The 20938-nt window shown below is 34.4% G+C and overlaps 1 protein-coding gene across 2 annotated transcripts in view; it reads left to right on the top strand.

Annotated features, from left to right (window-relative positions):
• LOC139813198 (uncharacterized) overlaps window positions 1–20938 on the top strand; it is an 87173-nt gene that overhangs the window by 4938 nt on the left and 61297 nt on the right. Inside the window, exon 1 of one of the 2 annotated variants that reach the window (XM_071778572.1) lies at window positions 13529–13753. The exons of the other annotated variant lie outside the window; for it this stretch is intronic. The gene's annotated coding sequence lies outside the window, so the exon portion shown is untranslated. Of the gene's footprint in view, window positions 1–13528; window positions 13754–20938 lie in introns of those variants that run through there. 2 annotated transcript variants of the gene reach the window in all.

Here is a 20938-nt window from a genome sequence, read left to right as displayed (position 1 = left end):
AATTTGCATACGCATGTTGATTATCACAGTTGCAAAGTGCACCGAGATATTTTTACGTTGCCACCGGTGCACCCGCGGGAGAAATTGTCGTTTTTTCCACATTGATGGGGAAAAGCGCGCCGCTACCCGCCACCGACCATAATTTTTTACATCGTGTTATATTTTATTTCGCACTTTATTTTTTCCGCGAGAAACCGCAGCGTGGCCGATGACTCGTGGATAAATTTTACTCTTCACAGTTTAGAATATATGAAAAAGTTTGGATTATGAAAATTCCGCGAGAGTTAAGATAACCATGAAAATAATTTGCGTGAAATAAAGTTTCGGCGAGCGGCGGGTCTTTACGGAAAGTTATAATATATATTTGTGCACTGCTCTCTCATCTCGAATGCCGATATGTTTGAACTTTGAAGGAATACTTGGATAAATTTCCAATTCAGTGATGAATAAATTGATAGAATAAATTAGGACAAAAATCTCCGTTATGACGGTTTTTGGAAGAGCTTTGCTTTATTAATTTATCGACATGTTATTACTGAAGATATAAAATCCTGATCTCATTACTGAATGTGCTCGAGCTCACAATCATATGTGATTCATTAAGAATGAATTATGATTAAGAGTACGTCGGAGACTTTCCCCTTGCACGTTCCGTGTTTATAGCAGTGAAATTAGTTATATATTACCGCGCGCGGACTACCTCGAGTAATCTCATTAGGGGATTGAGAATAATGAATTAGTTACACGCGCGGAGAAGTCTCTACTGCCACGATACACTAATAAAACATGAATAATTTAACGTATACGCTACATTTCGTCATGCGGATGATCAATTCCATTTTATTTCTCTATTAGCCGCTTAAGCATATAAAAAGAATCATTATTATTTCTCAATATTTATTGGATTATTTCAACATTTTATAAAAAATATCGAAGATTATAAGAGGATTTATTTTTTAGTATCAAAGGCTTTACTTTCGAAGAACTTTGCAGAATATAAAGAAGTTGATTTTATCCTCGTCTAACTTTGCGCGTCTCTAATTATAGTGTAAGATTGAATCGAAAAAATGATAAATTTTAAATAAATAAAAAATTTAATTTTTCTACGTTGATTAAATTACTTAATGTAATATCCAGCTTATACACTCAGTACTTCTTTATAATTAAAAAAAACGTGCTTAAAAACAGGGTTGAGATTTTGTTGTACATTTTAGGCCGATGTCTTTAAAATCGCGTGCGTTTTCTGTAAAAATGTTCAACTAAATCTCAGTTCTGCTTTAAAATATTTTATTGAATAAAATAATAGTTGTGCGCGAAGATATATTGTGGTGACTCAGGGAAATAAATAGGACACAGTTAACAGGAAATTTCACCAGGATTTATGCGAATTGTAAAAGCGCCGGTACAAGTGATATACAATAAATAATTAAAACTCCGAGAAACAACAGTGTCACTCAAAGCGACGATTTCAATCGGGCGATTAGGTGCGTTAATTATGCAGCATATCGTTAGTCTTTCCGGCCACGATGCTTTATTTTAATCTTGTTTAGCTCGCCTCCCCCTGGAATTAATTAAAACTTGACGGAAATCGGATACAGCTTCGCAGCGCGTCGTACGACGATCGAACTCCAACTTTCAATTGTGCTTATCAAACGGATAAATTATACTGCCTTTCGCGTGAGATTTAAACTATAGCCAGGAATGAATTATTGAAAGCGGATAGTTTAGATCAGTTTATTGTTACTTATTTTCTTATAGTATGGTATTATATTGTTCATCGTGAAATATGGCCTAAAACGTTTGTCATCCTGTTTATTTCGTAAATCATTACATTTATGCAGCGCTATGATTATAAGCGATTCCACATCATTAGAAAATAAAGTCTAAAACCGGCATTGTTTTAGTTAAAAATTTTTTTGAATTAAATAAAGTTGCGATTTTAAGTTGCACAAAATATCTTTCGCGAGTTATGCTAGTTACTTTTCTGGGCCACTAGAAAGAAAATCTATCGTAAAATTTCATAAAACGGGCAATCATATTCTCGTTTTAACGAAGGGGATTGCTTATGTGGCCTGAGCATTCGCCTGATGTAGCACATGCGCCACATTGCGTCCTGAAAATTTCAATAAGTTCCATTCGCCTCTTTTGCATCCGTTAACACTTGCGAAAGTGTTGGTTGATGGTTGGTCGATATCCATCGAGAAAGTCCGTCGACTCAAAAACAAAATAAAATATATCAAAGTATAATATTAAATTCGCATTAGTTTACAATGTCAAAATGGAAAGGCAGTACTAAATCTAAGATGATCTCTGTGGCTTAAGAAATGTATAATATTTTACAATATACATATGACGAAAAATATATATAACATGAGATAACATTAAATATATTTAAAAATTAATTTATGTTTAATATCGCGTTTGATATTTCGATAATTTGGACATCTGTTTTAATCTACATATATACGAAATAATGCAAGTGCTTAGTAAATTTATAGGACGCATATGTTCTGTTGCGGCAGACAAGAGGTTGTTATTTCTGAAATTTCATGAGCATTGTATAGAAAATCTACAGTCGTGATTTTTCTGAGAGAAAATGTATTGAGAGCACCACACAGAAGAAACCTTTCGTTTGTTACGTCATTTTTGTGGAGAACAGCTTCGAGAATTCAAATGCTTATGCGTTTGAGTTTTCGTTATTCTCTTCAGTTTTTTATTCGAACTTTCGAAGGTATCTCTATAGTTCTTCGAGCGAAATGTGTTGAATATCTGATTTTATCATAAAATCCATAAGCCGCATATAGTACATCATATATAGTATAGCTTACATTATAAAGAATATGAAATTTTTAGCTGAGATAGTCAATTTAGTCAAATTTAGTCAAATTGAGACAGTCAAACGTTAATTGTACGTTACATAATGTTATTCTCTTGCCAAAAGAATACAATAAACATTGATCAGAAAAGAATGTATCGGAAATTTGCGGAAAAGCTCGCGATTTGATTTTTCTTAATCAAGCAGCTTCGATACAGCCACGTTAATTAGAAGCCTTAATTTATAGAAATGAAAAAAATCAAGTCAGCAATGTTGCGAAGTGAAGGAAAGCATCGATCCCTTTATTTAAATACGGAAGAATTTTTTGATAACATTCGGACAATTATTTTTATATCTATTATCGCATATGCTTTGTTCCTCTCGATGCATTCGTCAATTTATCAACACTCTTATTTTTTGCAGTCTCTCAAAGAATGCAGATATACCTATCATTGTATAAAATAACATTAATATAACATGAAATTGATTATAGGATGAAAATTATATCAGATGGTAGAAATATTTAATATCGTATTTAGAATCCAGCAAGTTTCACACAATCGGTTATTTTCTCATCATCGTTATTAAAAATTAAATCATTTTTCTAGTTATCACCATAGAAATGTCTTATTTGTAGATAGATTTGTCTTATTTGAACACGACGGTTTTATTTCTGCATTTAAACTTTTTCCTATGATAACAATAGAAGACGCGGTAGTGATGGCTTTGCCTGCTCAAGAAAGGAAACGGGAGGAAAGGAGGCGAAAGCTCGTGAAGTATGGATTTTCTTGCTTTGTTATAACATATGCATGAACGGTTTGCTCCTCGCGATGATGGCCCTTTTGTTTCGCCGAGTATGAGAGACGGCGATGGCGGTTCGTTTGATCTTAAAACGGATTTCTTCAGGTGGATATGTTATTCATTTTGCATGCACGTCTCGTATGATACATCAATAATGCAACACACATCAGCCTGATGAAAATGCTCGAACGTAAAAGACGAAAACTTATTTTACAGATCGAATTTAAATTTTAATATTAACTTCTGTAATTATGTATGCAGTTTTAATTACAATCTAAATTAAATTCACATTAACTGCATCCTTTTTCTATCAACATTATTATATCATTATTATATTATAATACGATTATATATTATATGGACGATGTTGTCTATTGATTGGCATTATCTTGTATTAATGATATTGTTAAACGTAGGATACATCTCTGTATGATTACAGCAAAGATCTGAGGTTCCCTCGGACGTTCAGTCTCTCGTATCAGAGAGTTAACTAATGCTTCGAAGTTTAACGGAAACTGTAACTCCGTTCCGTTCCGTAGCGAATAACGAGACATGGCCAGCGAAAGGCTTTGATTTCGCCTCGCCGGGAACGAAGTTTCATTCGTTTGCGTCTTGTAGTTATCGTGAGTAACATCTTTCGAGGGTTTTCACGCAGTTTAGAATTATTTGCAATTATTCGTTCTTCCGCCTCGTGCTTCGAAATATTGCGTTGCCTGAAAAATTGACATTTTATTCAACTTCTGTGTTCCGTAAATAAAGTTAATAATGTTTGAATTTCAAAGAGGAAAAAGTAAAATTCTACTTAAATTGCATTATTCATTATATTGCAATATTTCTTGTTTTATATTATTTTGCTCCTGTTTTTATACTCGTTATATTTTGAATGCGTCTTTTTTCTGGATCTTTGCTTAAAATAGAATAAAATATCTTGTGAGCGTGAAATTACTCGTTCGTGGAATAAGAGAGCGCGAGCGAATTTTTGATGGTAAAGCTTGTAGACAAGCCAAAAACACACAATGCTGTACATTCGTTGCTTCAGCAATAAATTTGCTGAGGTAGCAGGTGTATAAACCTGCCTGAAATTGACGGATCCCACCGTCGTGCCAAGAGAAAAATATGTGATAAATTCATAACTCGATCGTCCCATTTTGATTATACTGTACTTTCGGTTATACAATACTTACTTATTTATCAAGAAAGAACTCGAATTTTCGAATACACTCTGATGTGCAATAATATTTTCTTGTTAAAATGTATATTTATTGAAATTTTTATAAAACACAAAATAATAATTGAAAATAACAAAAAATTGACATTTTTGCTATTGGGCAGGATTTGTCGTTTAATAATAATTTTTGTGAATTTAAATAATAATTGATACTAATACTCTCACTGCCACGTGTGTATCATTTATGATATACTTAGAATTTAACCACGGAGGCCAGATGTATCGCAAACGATACATCGAGCAATCAAGTCAAAAACTGTAAAAGAGAACAAAAAGGAAATGGAAAGGCGTAAATACTGTAAGAATCGGCAATAAAATACAACTGATCAAAAAACAGCCTTGGCCTGAGAATGTAATTTCTTTTTATTCCGTTTGGCAGTAAAAGTGTTAACTTCTTTTATAGAGTCTCTTTATTTAGGTAATTCAACTCTTAACTATTAAACTTACTTTGATTCACACGTTTCATGTTGTTTAATGTTACTATATATTAAGCAACTTCTGTCTCGTATGAAATCTGAAATGTACAATTGTAAATCAAAGCGTTGTTTAGTCACGCGACGTTGGTGTAGTCAAGAATAGGGATGATAGATGATTAGCTTGTTCTTGCTTGAAGATTAAGGGCCATTAATCAGTTTAGTTCGCTTAAATGACCACGATACCTCGAGAATATCCAATTAAGCTGCAGTGACAATAGCAGTAGCCTGACATGATGCCGACTTTAAATATTAATCCTCGCATTGTGCAACGCTAAAACGGAATCGCGTGATTATGAATGATTCAGTAATGGCTGCGATTGCAATGCAAAAGCTAGCTCCACTTAACCTTAAAGCACAAATCTTTTTTTAATTCGACTTCTCTTTTATCCACGAATTCTCTTTTATTCTCGAGCGACATTTGGAACGCGGCAATGAAAGGGAATTACTAGCGTATGAAAATTTAATTATGTTCTGAAAGGAATGTTAAATTTTTATTGCTTTTAATACAATGTCCAGTTGTACGTCATAGTAACATACGTTGGAATTATTTATTGCAGAGTTAATGGTCTGGTCATCAATATTGCACGCTAATGCTGATGTTAATGATTTCAAAATTAATGGATATTAAATTTGACGAAGTATAGTTGTTATAATTCAATAAACTAATATGTAAATGTGTTTTCTTTAGTGAAATTTCTCTATGACGTTATTTGCAGGCTTTGACTGTTTATATATTTTTTTTGGTTTATCTGGATAGTATTTATATTAGAAAATATAGTATTGTAAACTCGTAAATATGTATCGTTATATCTTTATCAGTGAGATTAAGTAACGCGAAGGATCAATTTCCACAAAACACTTACAACTTATAAAATGGTTGCGTGTCTTTATTCCATTTAAGAAAACCCGTAAGAATATAACTGTAATATACTTTAAGAAAAGAGATAAACCTTTAAGAAAAGAGAAAGTCGATAGTTCACTTAAATCTTAAAAGCAAGATGAAACGAGCGAGTAGGCGTAACAACTTATAAATGTGGACTATGAATGGCAGCAATTACGTCGAGGATTCTCTTAGACATCGGGCGCGCCGATGATATTAGCATGCTACCATCTGGCATCTTATCTCGAACTTTTAATGGTGCATTTAAATTTTTCAAGCTCAATGGAGTACTCGTCGGGCTGCATTTTGGAAATTAAACGTTCTGGTACTATCCCTTCTGAAAGTTTAAACTTTAGTCGAGATTTCTCAAGAGCATTGTCTACAGTTATCTTGAAAATTATTTGAATCTAATTAATTTCAGTTAACTGCTTGAAAAAGTAAATTTTACAGAAATGTCTGTCACCTGTGTATATTTATGTATATTAAGATGAACAATTTTTTCCTACTTTATCTGCAACTTTAATTATGATTTACAAAGAGATAGGTAGAATCGCTGTGTTTCGCGAACCGGTTAATCTCGTTACAATATTCGCGCGCGCGAATAAAATTTAAGATTCCGCGTTAATTCCTATCGCTGCTCGTTGCACCGCGAAAAAATTCAATTACTCGCCGGAAGGTCCGCCCTACGTCTTTACTTATGCGACTTCTAGCAATCTTTCAAGTCTACCCCTTAAATAACACTTTTCTTTCGCCATCCTTAAAGACAAAATTGCAATTTGCCGCGACGAACATTCTCGCAAAGAAGATCCCGGAAGCTTGCGGAAGAGCGCGGCTTCTCCGATGCGACTTTGCATTTTAAAACCAGTGATCTTACTTTCAATCAATTTTTTTTCTTGCGCTTGCGACTGCTTTACATAAAAAAAATTGCACCCGTCACCCTTTTTTCGCACCGCCGCGGAAAGATCGCGCGCATAATTTTGAGGGATTACACCACAGCACTCGTGCGGACCTAGATATTTCATCGTTTTTATGTCGATAATGCGGTTTTAGCTGCAGACGAGAAGGATTGAAGATAGGACACCTCGTAAAACTCAGCGATTAAAATATCATTATCGTGATATTTTTCAACTTCGATTGATTGCACGAGATACCTAATCACGTCGTAAAAGTTCCTATGTTTTTATATTCTGCTGTAATCTGTTTTGCGTTATGTGAGTTAGGAAGAAAGAAAGAAAATGGCATGTATTCGAAAGTACGCGAACATTTATTTCAACTGTACTTTTTTCACAAGTTACTGTTACGTAGTCACGGTTGTCAAACTTCGAAAGAATTTTTTAATTTATTTGTTACGAAGTTTAGATATTGAAACGTTCGACATTATTGAAGAAAATTTTTTGATTTTCTTATTAAAAAAGAATCGTTTTAATAAAGCTGAGAAGAAATTGATTAAGTAGAAACATAAAAATAGATGCAATATTCTGCAAACTTTTAGGTTGTTTCAATGAAACTTATTGAGAAGAACTTAATTAAGTAGAAGTATAAAAGTAGATGCAAAACTTTTAGGTAATAATTAAGAAAGTACGCTATATTTTACGATTTTAATGGTAGATTGTTTTAATAATTTTTTATATTTTGCATTGAGAGATATTGTATTTAACGAAGTTAATAATTTATTAAATTGGATGCTCTGAGTGACCCATATGTTTTGAAAACCATATTTTATTAGAAAAAACTTGATATATTAAGTACTGCAGTATGGTGTGGATTGTCAGTACACACAGACGTAGATCAAGATTGAACTTTATAATTAAGAGCGTGTCTTGTTCCTCAATTGGCAAAAACATGGATAAAATCGATGCAATTAAGGCTCAGTCACAATGAGAGGAATAAGGAATAAGATAAAGGAATTAGGAATAAGGCAATACTTCTTATTAAAGAGCTAAATCTACGGTAATTATAACACGATTTTAAAAGAGGTCTATTGAGGAGAAATTTAGAGACTAAAGAATCGGGCCATTTTCCCTACGATAACAATTTTTGCACAGTAGGTAGGCAAGTAACATAGGAGATTGCTTTCTGAAGTAATTTTTGATATAGTGACTAACTACGGGCGATACTTGTGATAATAATGTTAAGTGGTACTAAAAGTATTAGAGGTAGTATTAAAGGTGAATGAGAATGGACGGATTTTTGCACTTAAGTGGTGCGTGATGAAAATTACGTTCATAAACGATAAATAGGTTCGAGAGGCTAACTTCGCGAGAGCACGATGGAGATTTGCAGAAAGTAATAAAATCGCGAACGAACAATGAAACCTTACCGCGAAACGCCGTATAAGAAATAAAACGTCCATCAAGTCATTTATCTCTTTTTTTTTTCGATCAACCTTCGGTACGCCATAAACATTAGATCAAGACGTGAGCGCGAAGGCAGCTTGACGAGGTCGAAGTTTACGTCCTCGAAGAGCAGAAAATCGAAAATGTCTCTTCAGATACGCGTGATCTGAATAAATGCACGTTGTCTTATTTGTTACTTTCTCAATTAAAAGTTTAAAACGAAAAACGGGGAAATATTCGGTAATAAAATCAATTTCCGATTAGTCACAGATCAAGCAATTCATAACTTCACGGAACAAGTTGATGCCGAACTTTTATTAGTTTCTTATATTTTTGCAAAGAATTGAAATAATCTCTCATGAGCTAAAATATTTCACTAAAATTTCAGAATATTAAAAAATAGTAATAGGCGTTATTCACAACGTATCAAAGATCGATCGACAGAGCGAGAGAAAGAGAGGATTTCTAACGGTAAGAGAAATCTGATTGTTTTACCGGAATCGGAGACGTAAAACATGCGTCGAAGGACGGCGACGTAATGATACAATAGTCTTTCTCTCTCTGATATCGAAGGACAGAAGGAATATTAACGATCGAGGCTACGTGCGATAGCATTCTTTGAAATGCCGATAAACAATGGAAGAAAATAAGTGACTAGTCGATAGCCAATATACGAAGGAATGACGGCAGGAATTGCGAAATGGGAAACAGGGAGCTTTAATATTTGCGAAAGTTTATCGACGTGCACGGTCGAAGAATTTCGTTCACAATAAAATTACGTGTGCATATCAAATTCATATACTAACGGCTTTTAAATGAATCTAGATTTTCACGTCTTAATGATAAAATAGTTTTACAATTCAATAGTAATCTTAATAACTAAATTAATTTTTACAATATCCATACTTTGATACAAAGTGTCTTTATTTTAATTGTAATTACTAAAATTATTGAATGTATTTTTAACTGGTTGGCAACATCACAATCTAGCTTTTAATCTGATTAATAATGTACATAAGCCTTTCTATTGTTTGGTTGTTACTCATCTTGTAATCTAAATACAAAATCCGTCAAAACTCGGTTTAACTATTCAAAATTAATTCTAACAAAGCCCTTTTATTAATACTTGTTTTAGCTAGTTAAATCTTCATTTTAGTACACAGTTAATTTTAGTGTCTAGCTTTAACTGGTTAAAATTAGTATTGGCAAAAGAGCCTTATTATTATAGACTCAAACTTACTTAAATTAATTTTTAAGGTATTTTTGCTTTCCATGAAATATACTGTAAAAAAAGTCATTTAAAATTATCAAAGTTTAATCTTTAAGATCAATTATTGACGTCTTATTTTGTATATATTATGAAACAGGAATATAATTAATTATAAGCTTCTTTTATGGTAACGTGACAGTGATACAAAGAACAAGTTATTGAAATTATTGAATTTTCTGGGACTATTGAAGCATATATTTATCCACATGATATTTGCGTAGTGAAATGAAATGGAGGCAGAATATTTCATGCGGTATTTATTACGATAAATTTGTAATGGCGTGACGTGTCAGATTAAACGAATTTAAAAGAACAAATTGTTATCGAAAAAACATTGTATATTTTTATTTTTATTTTTAATTTTTAATAATAAAATTTAACATTCTCTCTTTCTTTTTCTCGCATTGCACACCTCAATTTCTAACTGCTTAACTTTTGGGTTGTTGAAAAAGTTGACACGTAAAAAATTATAAATTATATCATATAAATATATATATTATATATTATCTCTATGATATAATACATAATATAATATATTCTCGATTATATTTTACTATAATCTTCGGGACGGACATTGCTCAAGTAAATGCCGCATTTCGGCTATGATTTACAAGGTGCGAGTACTCCAAAGAGGCTGTTTAAGGATAAACGCGACAGCATGAACACTATAGCGTGACATAGACGGCTCTAAAAGGATAAAGCCTAATGCCTTCTATGCACAATGTTATCTTTATCGTCCGGATTTGCTAACATTGTGAGAATGGATGCAGCTGCGGATTCGCGTCCCATTTGTGCCTTTTCTCTTTATTTCTCTCTGATTCTGTCGTTACAATTTTGAAGAGCAACTACTACAGATATTCCGTATAGAAAGAACATTCGTGACAATAGAAATACGCAGCGATGGTTGCTAGCTGTAGGAAAAAATTTATGTCGTTCTTGTAAGCGCGTAATTTCTTATAAATTAAGCGAACGATTACTCTTCTGTCTCTTTTAAAATAGTCTCGTTCAATAAAATATCCCCATCAATCGTCACGTCACCCTACCGTCTGCCATCGGAGTCATTGATATATTGGTTCAATTATTTATTTCTCAAGTTCCTAAATCAATTTACAGGCTTCATATATTTGAAATTCGACACATGCACTTAATGATACAAGATGATTATTGATTATATTCTATCATAGACATTTTTTTATTTCTTATTTTTTAAAGAATATTTTTTAAATAAAAAGTACAAATATTCCTTAAATAGTCCAACCTTTTCATGGTTTATCGTGATTGAGGATAAAATATAAATTATCGTGCTGTCACTGAATATGCCAAGAATTTTCACAAATATGCGCGGTATTTTTTTGTATCTGCATTAGAGTGGAATCGTGCCAAAATTTTTCTCTGAAATATCTTCATTGGAATTCATCCTGCAAAGTAACGCAAATATTTTACATTAGCGACTGGTGATATCAACATTGCAACATTCACGTTATATTTAAGTTGGCCAGTTAAAAACACGATCTTTCTTTTGGTTGTAAGTATGACAGCTTTGATCACGTTAATAGACTTTATCGCGGGCGAATGAGATAATCAGTCGATACCGACTGTATCAATCATGGACAAAAGTTACAACCATCGCGGCAAATCCACCCGCAACTTTCGGCCGCCCTCCCACTACAACAACATTTGCGGGAATCCTGCCAACCCCAAAAGGATACTCGGGCGAACGACGACGTGTTCGGGAAATCCACTTTAACCGTACAAATCCAAGCGAACCGCGCGTGGCAAAAGGCCGTCTTTATCTGCTTTACTCTCGACTACCTAACGCGATTTCGTACGATGGAATTTCATTAGTACAGTATATAATTCGAACGAGTAATTGTTCAAAATTACCTCTTATTTGAGATATTTTACGGTAGTCGAGTAACTCTCTAACGAGTAATTATAGTAAAAGCATCGCGTAATACGGCATGTAACAGTTACCCGCATGATTTGAAAATGCACCAACACTCAAGTAATTAATCGAATAAGTGATAACGTTGAGTTATTAAATTAATGTTTTATTAGCTTATCATCCGTAATAGATAATCGAAAGATTCAGGACAACAATATAGTTTAAGCTATTTTCATAAAATAATTTTGAAAATTAATTTTGGATTAATCTTGAAATTGTTGAAAAAATATTAAAAAATATTTATGTATATATTTTTAATAATTAATTTAGAACAGATTAATTAATCTCAATTCTGAATGAAAATCATGAAAAGCGGAGTCCGAAATAACGAAATAAAAAGTTAAACATGAATAGAAAAAGACTTTAACAAAGATATAACAATTTATTTACAAACGCAAACTGATTTTTTAACGAGATGGATTCCAACTATCGGAGCAATTTCGCAACGCATCACCTTTCGCAGGGCAAGTGAATTTTGACGACGAAATTGGAAGGGCGGAAATCATACTGTTTTACACTCCCACGCGACACACGTCAACAGTAGTGCGTGGGGTGAGACGTACAGGTTGCATAACCCACGCACGAATGGGTGAAAGTGCCATTCATACACATAAATCCCTATGTTCGACCTGTACGTCCTCCTCCGCGTGCACTCGTCGACTGAAAGTCTATTTATATTTCTACAAAAGGTCTCTCTGCGTGGAAGATAAATCGTCGCGTCGTCATACGATACGTGGATTTTCTCCCTTGCATCGGATTATTTTTAGAGTTTCTGTAGTGAATAGGTGTTTACCTCGAAAACAATGTAGGCTTAAACAAATAAGTAGTTTTAATCGCTTACAGATTTAGTTTGGATAAGCTAGTGGATTTTAGCAAGGCTATATACGTATATGATATTATACTTAAAATATTATTATACATATAATATACTTATAATATTTTAAAATTATATGGGTTTGATAATACATGTGTCAAATATTATATAATAATATATCATGAACATTAAAATGGTTCTGTCTAGATAGAAAATAAAGCGGAATCATCATTTACAACTTTCCAATTTTTTGTTTTATAATAATATAATCTATATAATTCGTCATAATTAAGCTTTAAATTAAAATTATATTAAAGTATATTTTTCGTTAAATTAACTGTGCTCGAAAAATGTGGTTTTGTTGTTATATTATGTCATTGGTTCTTTGCAATTTAATTCGCGAAAACCATTGCTTTTTTAATTACTTGTATCTCGACATTCCCGTCAAAGAAAAATTAACAATATTTACCCACAGAATCCATCAATAAAAAGACATCTGGTAATTTTGGTACACTTTATGTGTAATGTAATTCTTTTTACGGACTCTTTTTACTAAATTGAATATTATATCAACTTTAATTTATCAAATTATGAACTTGTAATTAATATATCTTTAGTTCTTGTATAGTCTTTCTTGTACGTCCATCGCTTAAATTATGTCATCATCCATCTTTTCTTCGCAAATCATGTCAAAGTTTCGCGACGAAGGAAGTGAAAGACGTCGTGGAGTCGGATGATCCATTTGACCTAGCAGCGGGCTACCTGCCTGCGACATCCGAGGTCGTGGCACCTACGTAAACGGTACCTGCCTTGCTCGCAAGATGCGTGAAGGTGTCCGTGGGGAAGCGCGCGCTTCCCCGCACCTGCGGCCACGCTTGCGCGCCGCACTACGCAGCCGGGGGTGGTGGTGACGGGTACCAGGAGAGAGGGTGCGAGGTAGCCTGCTACGGCCGGGTCGACGCCGACGATCGTCAGAGCGGCGTCGCGACGCGAGCCTACCGCGTCCGTCGATTTCGTTGGTCCGCGTTATCCGTTTGCATCCGGTTCAGGTGTGATTCGCTCGACGCGATACCGGAAGGACCGGGAGGACCCTCACTTGTAACATTATCCAGCAGGATATACCACGACGTGCCGCCGTCACCGCAGAAAAGTTTACGCGACTCCGAAAGCGCCACGACGGCGTAACAGGTACGCGTTATCAACCATCTTTCTCCCGCGGTACCCTCGCGGATCTCCTGAGGATTCAACGGGTGCGGAGGAGCCTCGAGCGACGAATTATCGCGGCCCGTATCTCGTTTGAGCGATTTACAAAGCGAACGTTACATTTTCCCGCGACGGAAAACTGCATTCCGCATTCGGGTATCCTGTTGCGTCGTACTACTGCGACGTCCTACGCTTTATCGTGCAACATTGTTTTATAATCAGCCGGAATATCGATAGTGATCAAATGTAATCGATCGATTTAGTTGATCACGGTGGTAAATGAACGTTTGTAAATTTGTCTCGTTAAATCGTTTGACAAAGTTTTCATTATCTTGATCCGCAACATAAAGGTCGACCGTTTTGTCTCTCTATTTATGAGTAGTTGCGGAGAGGTCAACAAATTATTGATGGTTACATATATAATAAGTTTATTTCAGATTATTAACAGTAATTTTAATTTTTTTAATTATTGAAAACGTTTTGTGTTTAAATTGCTTGAAGCGATAAATTTTAAATTTTTTTTTTTAAATATCTAATTTTAGAAATTGTCATAATGATATTTAAAAAGCGATTTATTTTATAATTAAAAGTTATTTGATAAAAACTATATACTAGATATAATTCTAATATTTACTTTTTGTGTGATTGGCGTAAAAATATGATCATATCTCAAAAGCAGGTTTCGTACATTCATTTTTATTCGTCGCTAAGATAATAGAATCGTTAATTATTTTGTGACGTAAGTAGCACAATAAAATTGCCATGGTTTGAGAAAAAACACGTAATTCTCGTAAAGTTGTCCGTGCGCGAGACAATCGAACTCAGGTACACCATATTTAACTTCGTACTACTGAAAAGTAAATACCTCATCGACTTCGTTAAATCAATTCTATCTTTGAACGAATCGGAAATAAGTTTTCTCAAATATCACTTAAGTACTGTCTCCAACAATATTTGCGGAAAAAAACCTCGTGATGAGCTTGTCATTTGAAGTAAACACCTTTAGATATAAAACGCAAAGAGAATATAATTATGAATATTTTTACATTCATTAATTCGTATCATAGCTCTGATATTTGTAAAATACGATTTATATTAAAAATATTATCACTTTACGGTTCGATGATTTATTTGTTGAGAGGAAAATTACAGTCAGTAGTGATTGGAATGGGGGGAATTCACAATCATATAAAATCGCAGAAAAAATGTGATAGAGTTGCAATAAAATATTAATATTTCATATAGGTGGAATAATAACGTTGAAATATCGATGAACGGTGACAGCATTTTCTTTGAAAATCATACGCTTTCAAGGGAAATTGAATTGAATTTCTCGTCACGATTTGGCAGGGTGCCGATATTGCCACATATACGGTGCTGAGGTTAATCTGCATGACAGATGCCTAAAAAAATTTTAAACCGATTTTTCCTCGGAGAAAATTCCGATACTGTATTTTGCAAGTTTTGAATATTTTAGTAATAAAGCCTCGAATTTCTTCTCCATATTTCCGAGGAAACTAAGAGCTTGTGGCACGTGAAAAGAATATTAATTTTAATATATTTCAGCGTTCGATTTTAATGAAAAAAGCTTCCAAGTGATCAATGAATTGTTGAAAATTAACATCGATTTTCTAGGTTACTCCGCGGTACATGATAGTTGTTCACGTGCAATCAACTGATATAATGCAGGGTCGCGATAATCATTTACACTATGTGTGCATTACGGTCGATATAAAGTGAAAGAGATAAATATTTCATATTCTTGCTCTCTCTGTCTTTCTTGTAATATTAAAAGAAATATTGACTATGCCCGTGAGGAGCGCGTAATCGTAGTTCCTGCGACCTCTAATAAAGGCCTAGAAAGGCTCTTTAAAAAACGCTTTTCACAAAATATCGGTCCTCGAATGAATGCTTCTCGGATTTTTTTATGAGATCTTTCTATGACGAACCTTGAAATGTGAGCACTCGCGCTTTTCTCTCTTGACGATCATTCAACAGTGCCGATGAGCGTTACAAGAGCACTCACGTAACAATAGTTACTCGAGTAGCGATAATTCTTATTGGAACAGGAGCCAACATCGATCGTCCCGGGAAAAGAGCATGTATAATCTCATGATAGACGAACGCGATAGTTAGTTCGCTATAATAATAGATGCCAGCAAATAATTATGTATAACTATATATTTCTATATAACTATAGGATAAGGAAGGGCTATTTGAGAAAGTTAAAGAAAAAATCTGATAAAAAATTTTCAAAGCAGGGAGTTTTTCAATTTTCAGGGTAGGAGCGGCTTTTTTAATCATCGAGCTATTTGGTTTTTTGAGACTTTTGTTTTGAAAAGTTCTTTATCCGATTTTTTTTTAACTGATTCAAATAGCTCTTTCTTCTATGTTTCTATATGACTACTTTTTCTATTGACGAATGGATAAAAATATGAACGGCACGAACTATTTGTTTCCTAAATTGATATATTATAAATAAATAAGTTGTTGCGCAATTTTTTAATATTTTTATATATACAGAGGGTTCAAATGCGGCCTTTATATTTAAAAGAAAAATATATTTTGCTCTGTTAGTCAATTTCAATCTAGGGTTTCATAGTTAAACGAAAATATGTAAATAAATATTTTATCACGTGTTCAGTAATAAAAGATTTACCTCTGGTACACATGATCGTTGTGAGATAGGATTCGAATTTACGCTTGTCGTGGCGATAAAAATTTTATTTAAAATCTGTTTAGCTTCATTTTTCATATCGGACATCGCTTTATATTACCGTTCGAAGGAAAATATTACGGGACTGCTTTACTGTCGTATGAAAGATTATTCCAAGACAGATTAGTAAAGAACGATGTCACCTCGCAAGCACTTCACTCGAGGGATATTATTGCCGATCAGGAACGACAGTTATTCAGGCAAAACTTTACTAGGGATAAAAAGCCTTATTTTGCACTGAAACATGCAGATTCATTCATCATCGTTATCCGTCACCCGGATAAAACTTTGCTCGTCTACGCTATTCGTATTCGTCGCGAACTTGAGTTAAAATTCGTAAGACGGGATTTTCCGATGAACCCGCTGGCTGTTCCGCATGAAAAACACGCTACGGCTTTTCATTCCTGTAAATTAGGCCGCGACTGTCGATGACGAAACATGGCGCGAAGAAGTTGTGCCACCGTTTCGGAAACGCGCTCTCGCTCATAAATCGATTACGCGGTAACAATGTTAAAAAGCTATTCATGAAGTTTCGCGCTGCAACGCCACAGCCATGCCAATATTTTTGCTCACAAACAAAAGACGTGTACTCGTATGAATATTGATATTACGACGCGAGCATAAGAGAGCACGCGAACGGTAGCGTTTATTAACTTAAGAAAGTAACCTCTTGCGCTTTTCAATATTTATAGTAATCGTAATCGCGAGCTCCGTCCAACGAGTAAATCCTCCGGGTATGTCGAATCACGAGAACAACGGCTAAACCTTACCGGCTAAATGGGCCGCAGCCCTGGAGGCGTCGTCGTTCCATAAATACGTTCCATTAATATGAGCCAAAGGGCGAGTCGGTGGTGCAAGTAATTTTCCCCATTTTGCGAAACAAAGGGAAAGCTTATGAAAGCATTTCGCATAAGATTTAACCACCTAATCGTTCCAGCTTCTAAATGAATTTATCAGATGTTATGTCATCCTCTCTTAAAATTTTTATTACGCATGAATTTTAACGTAAGCTTTTTATATCTTCACCGATTTACATTAGATAATAGTTTATATACATAAGGAGTTTTGAAATTAATACCAGATACTTTCACTTAAAGCAATAAAAATTTAAATGACGAACAGAAAATATTCCTTTCAAATTACAAAGTTTTTACATTTCTAAAAATTTCAGTAAAACAAACCAATGCGCCGTCAGCCAAAAATGTATTCCGTTAAACCTACTCTATGCATTCGACCTATCTTTTTCGTACTATTTCTGAGACACAAGCTTTCCTCGATTTAATCTCAAATTCATTGCTTTTCTCATATTTTCGTAATCTGTACTTCTCTCCCATCCCCCCGTGTAGAACGTCGATTTTTTCTAGCCTGAAATACCCAAATGTCTGAAAGTAACTCCATACTGCATATCGTCGTCGAGCAAGTTGTTCGAGGTCCGCGAGTGTGTGACAGCTGCGTATCGAATTCCTGTTTCGAGTATTCAACAAGTACCCCGCGATACGATCGGGTGAATCGAGTCGATGCATCGCTCGATGCATCTTGGAAATTCCGAGGACATTGGGTCAAGTCCTTAGCACGCGCGTGCCAAACATACCGCAACTTTTAATTGGTCTCGTAGCTTTCTCTTTTTCAACAAGAGCCACCGATAGACATCTGAAACGAGAAACAAGTTTCATAAATTTGGTACTCGAGCGTACAATGTAACCCGATAAAAGTGCTAAGAAGTAATTATCTCTAAATTTAATTAATTATATACGTGTTAAAAGTAAAAATTAATACACCAAAAATAATTTCTGTTTTCTTATATAATGATATATTACTTTAGTTTTTATTCTTACGAATTCGTTGTCCGAAAGATCCAAAACGTCATGTTTTTGTTACATTCTGTATACTATCGTGAACTACATACGCGCCGTCTTCAATACATATTTAATGTATCATAAAAATTGATAATATATGAGGTCATCGCCATATTACACGGTATTCATTGTACAGGGACACGTGATATCGACCACGAAAAATAAATTCGTAATGAGATCTTGTCCTAGAGAGTCCAGTTTCATTTAAACGAAATAAGTATATGAGTTGCGATGTCACCTACATTTTAAAGGACGTGTACCTTAATGTCCGGAAGGAGTTCGTGCAGGACGAAATACGTGAGCGGAGTATTTTATGCACTGAACTGAGATTTAATACTTCTACCGTCACGTCGGATACCGTACAGTAGTAAAAAATCGTGAAATTCGCTTGATTAAAATATTTAACATAAATATACTTTTTCGTTCGCGATAAATGCAATTAAAAGAATATAAAAAGATATATTTTATTACTATATATTACATTTATAAAAATGTAGTTTTTATTCGCAACTTTTTTACTTGTCTCTTTAAAAGGTTTATTTAAAAGATTGCACTTTTTTAGCATTCATAATTAACATTTAAAGTTCTTTTCTGTGAAAGCAAATGTGCACTTTAGCCGATTTTGTAGACTTAAATGCGAACAGTCTAACTGGAGAATTAATTATGGATCATTAGCGTCGTAACAATTCAACGTCGGTTTTTATCAAGAGTCGTACAATCTTGGGGTGCGTTCCGTTTCACGTATAACACGCATAATGCATCACTTATCCTTATTTAACATTTGGTGAACAAAGATAAACGATGCATTATGCGTATCATGCGTAAAACGGAACACACCCTTGGTTGACGCCGAGGATAATTTTTCCAGACTGAAAATATGCTCACTTGTGCTATCTCAAATGACGAGTACCATTTGCGGCAAGCGCACAAGGCTTATCTGAGACTATTTCTCAGGAAAATGCCGTGACCAATTAACGTCAGCATTATCTTCTCTTAAGGGGAAAGATATATCTGATAGTAGAAAAAGAGACAGAGAACAGAGAATGCGTAGATTCGATTCAACAGCAATGATAAATTTTTCAGAGTACGAAGTGAAAATGTCTCTATTATAAAAATAAAAAAATTTAAGATAAATTAAAGAAAATTTTTATTTCTATGAGATTTTCATGAATGATTCTCTATACTTTGTTTATACGATCTTATTACATGTATCATTTTAAAGGAAATAGATTTTGTACTGTCATATCATATTTTAAATATTATATTATATTCTTTTACAAACAAGAAGAAAATGAGGAATTTTATCATGCATCATTAAGATGCCGTATTTGAGAGTCGGTGCTTTTTAACTCATGATAGTTTACGAAAGTGCGAAACGCTGTTCACCAGCATCCTAAGAGGAATGCGCAATCTCAAGAACGTAAACTTCTACGTGAAAGAATGTCCTAGCGATCGCAAAGATCTCGGTCTTCCGAATTTAAGAGAAAGATAAAGAGAGAGAGAGAGAGAGAGAGAGAGAGAGAGAAAGAGAGAGAGAGAGTACCGCTGTATGTCGCTCAATTAATCCCTTCGCTGTAATTGCAACCCGCTCTCGTTATATCCGCGAAATTAAATTCCGCATCTCCTCGGCTTACATCGGCCTCCTTCCCGGACATTAAGTCCGGGTGAGTCGATTGCTCGCATTTTAAGACGGCTCGTTAATCACGCCGTAGCTAGTTAAGGCGCGGGCGAAAGTTTCGTCGCGGCTCTTCTCTTTAGCGAGGATGCAATGGGAACGCATCTCGATGACAACGATGCCGAACACGGCAAAATTATACTATAATCTCCTTTTAGAACTTGTCACACGGCACGTTTTCAAAGAAATTAACATTGCAAGAGGTTACTCACTTGAGTAATTGACTTGATAAATATTTCTCCGTCTTAAGTCCACGGAAGATCGAGTGAGAAGCAGTTTAAAATTTATTTTCTAAATTATTTTACACAATCTTTCCAAATTATATAAATATTCTTAACTCGCAGGAATATCGCAGGCGAATCTTAAAATTACGAAGAATTTAAAACTCGACTTACGTAATTAATACTTGGATGTCAGGTCGCATTACGTCGTTATAAAACGTTACTTTTTTTTTACAATTCGCATTACTTTATAATAAAAGGAGAGAAAAGAGAAAAATGCTTGTAGTAGATGAAATTAGCGATTTACTAGCGAACGCGCTCGTTGATTAATGAAACTCGCTTTATCTCACACGTTTTTTTTTTTGGACGAGGCACTTAAGTTTTGGAAATAATATTCTTCTTGCGCTCTTTTTTCATTCCGTTTTTAAGATAAGCCCCAAAAATTACATGAACTAATGCATTCCAGTAATGAGGATTTTGCAGGCGGACACGTACCTCTCTAATGATTTCATCTTGTACATACATGGAAACCGTGAGAGTTAATTCGGTTTAACAAACCGATGCTTGCACCGCTAACGACAGTGTACCCTTTAATTATTTCTCACTCATTATCGGTCCGCGAGTCTTCATTATCGAATCAACTTCCGCAGTTTACCTAAATATCGATTATTAATATTTACGTAGGAAGACACAAGTTTACGT

Source organism: Temnothorax longispinosus, chromosome 5, assembly GCF_030848805.1.
Source record: "Temnothorax longispinosus isolate EJ_2023e chromosome 5, Tlon_JGU_v1, whole genome shotgun sequence".
NCBI classification, from domain to species: Eukaryota; Metazoa; Arthropoda; class Insecta; order Hymenoptera; family Formicidae; genus Temnothorax; species Temnothorax longispinosus.
This window is presented reverse-complemented; position numbering and strand designations above follow the sequence as displayed.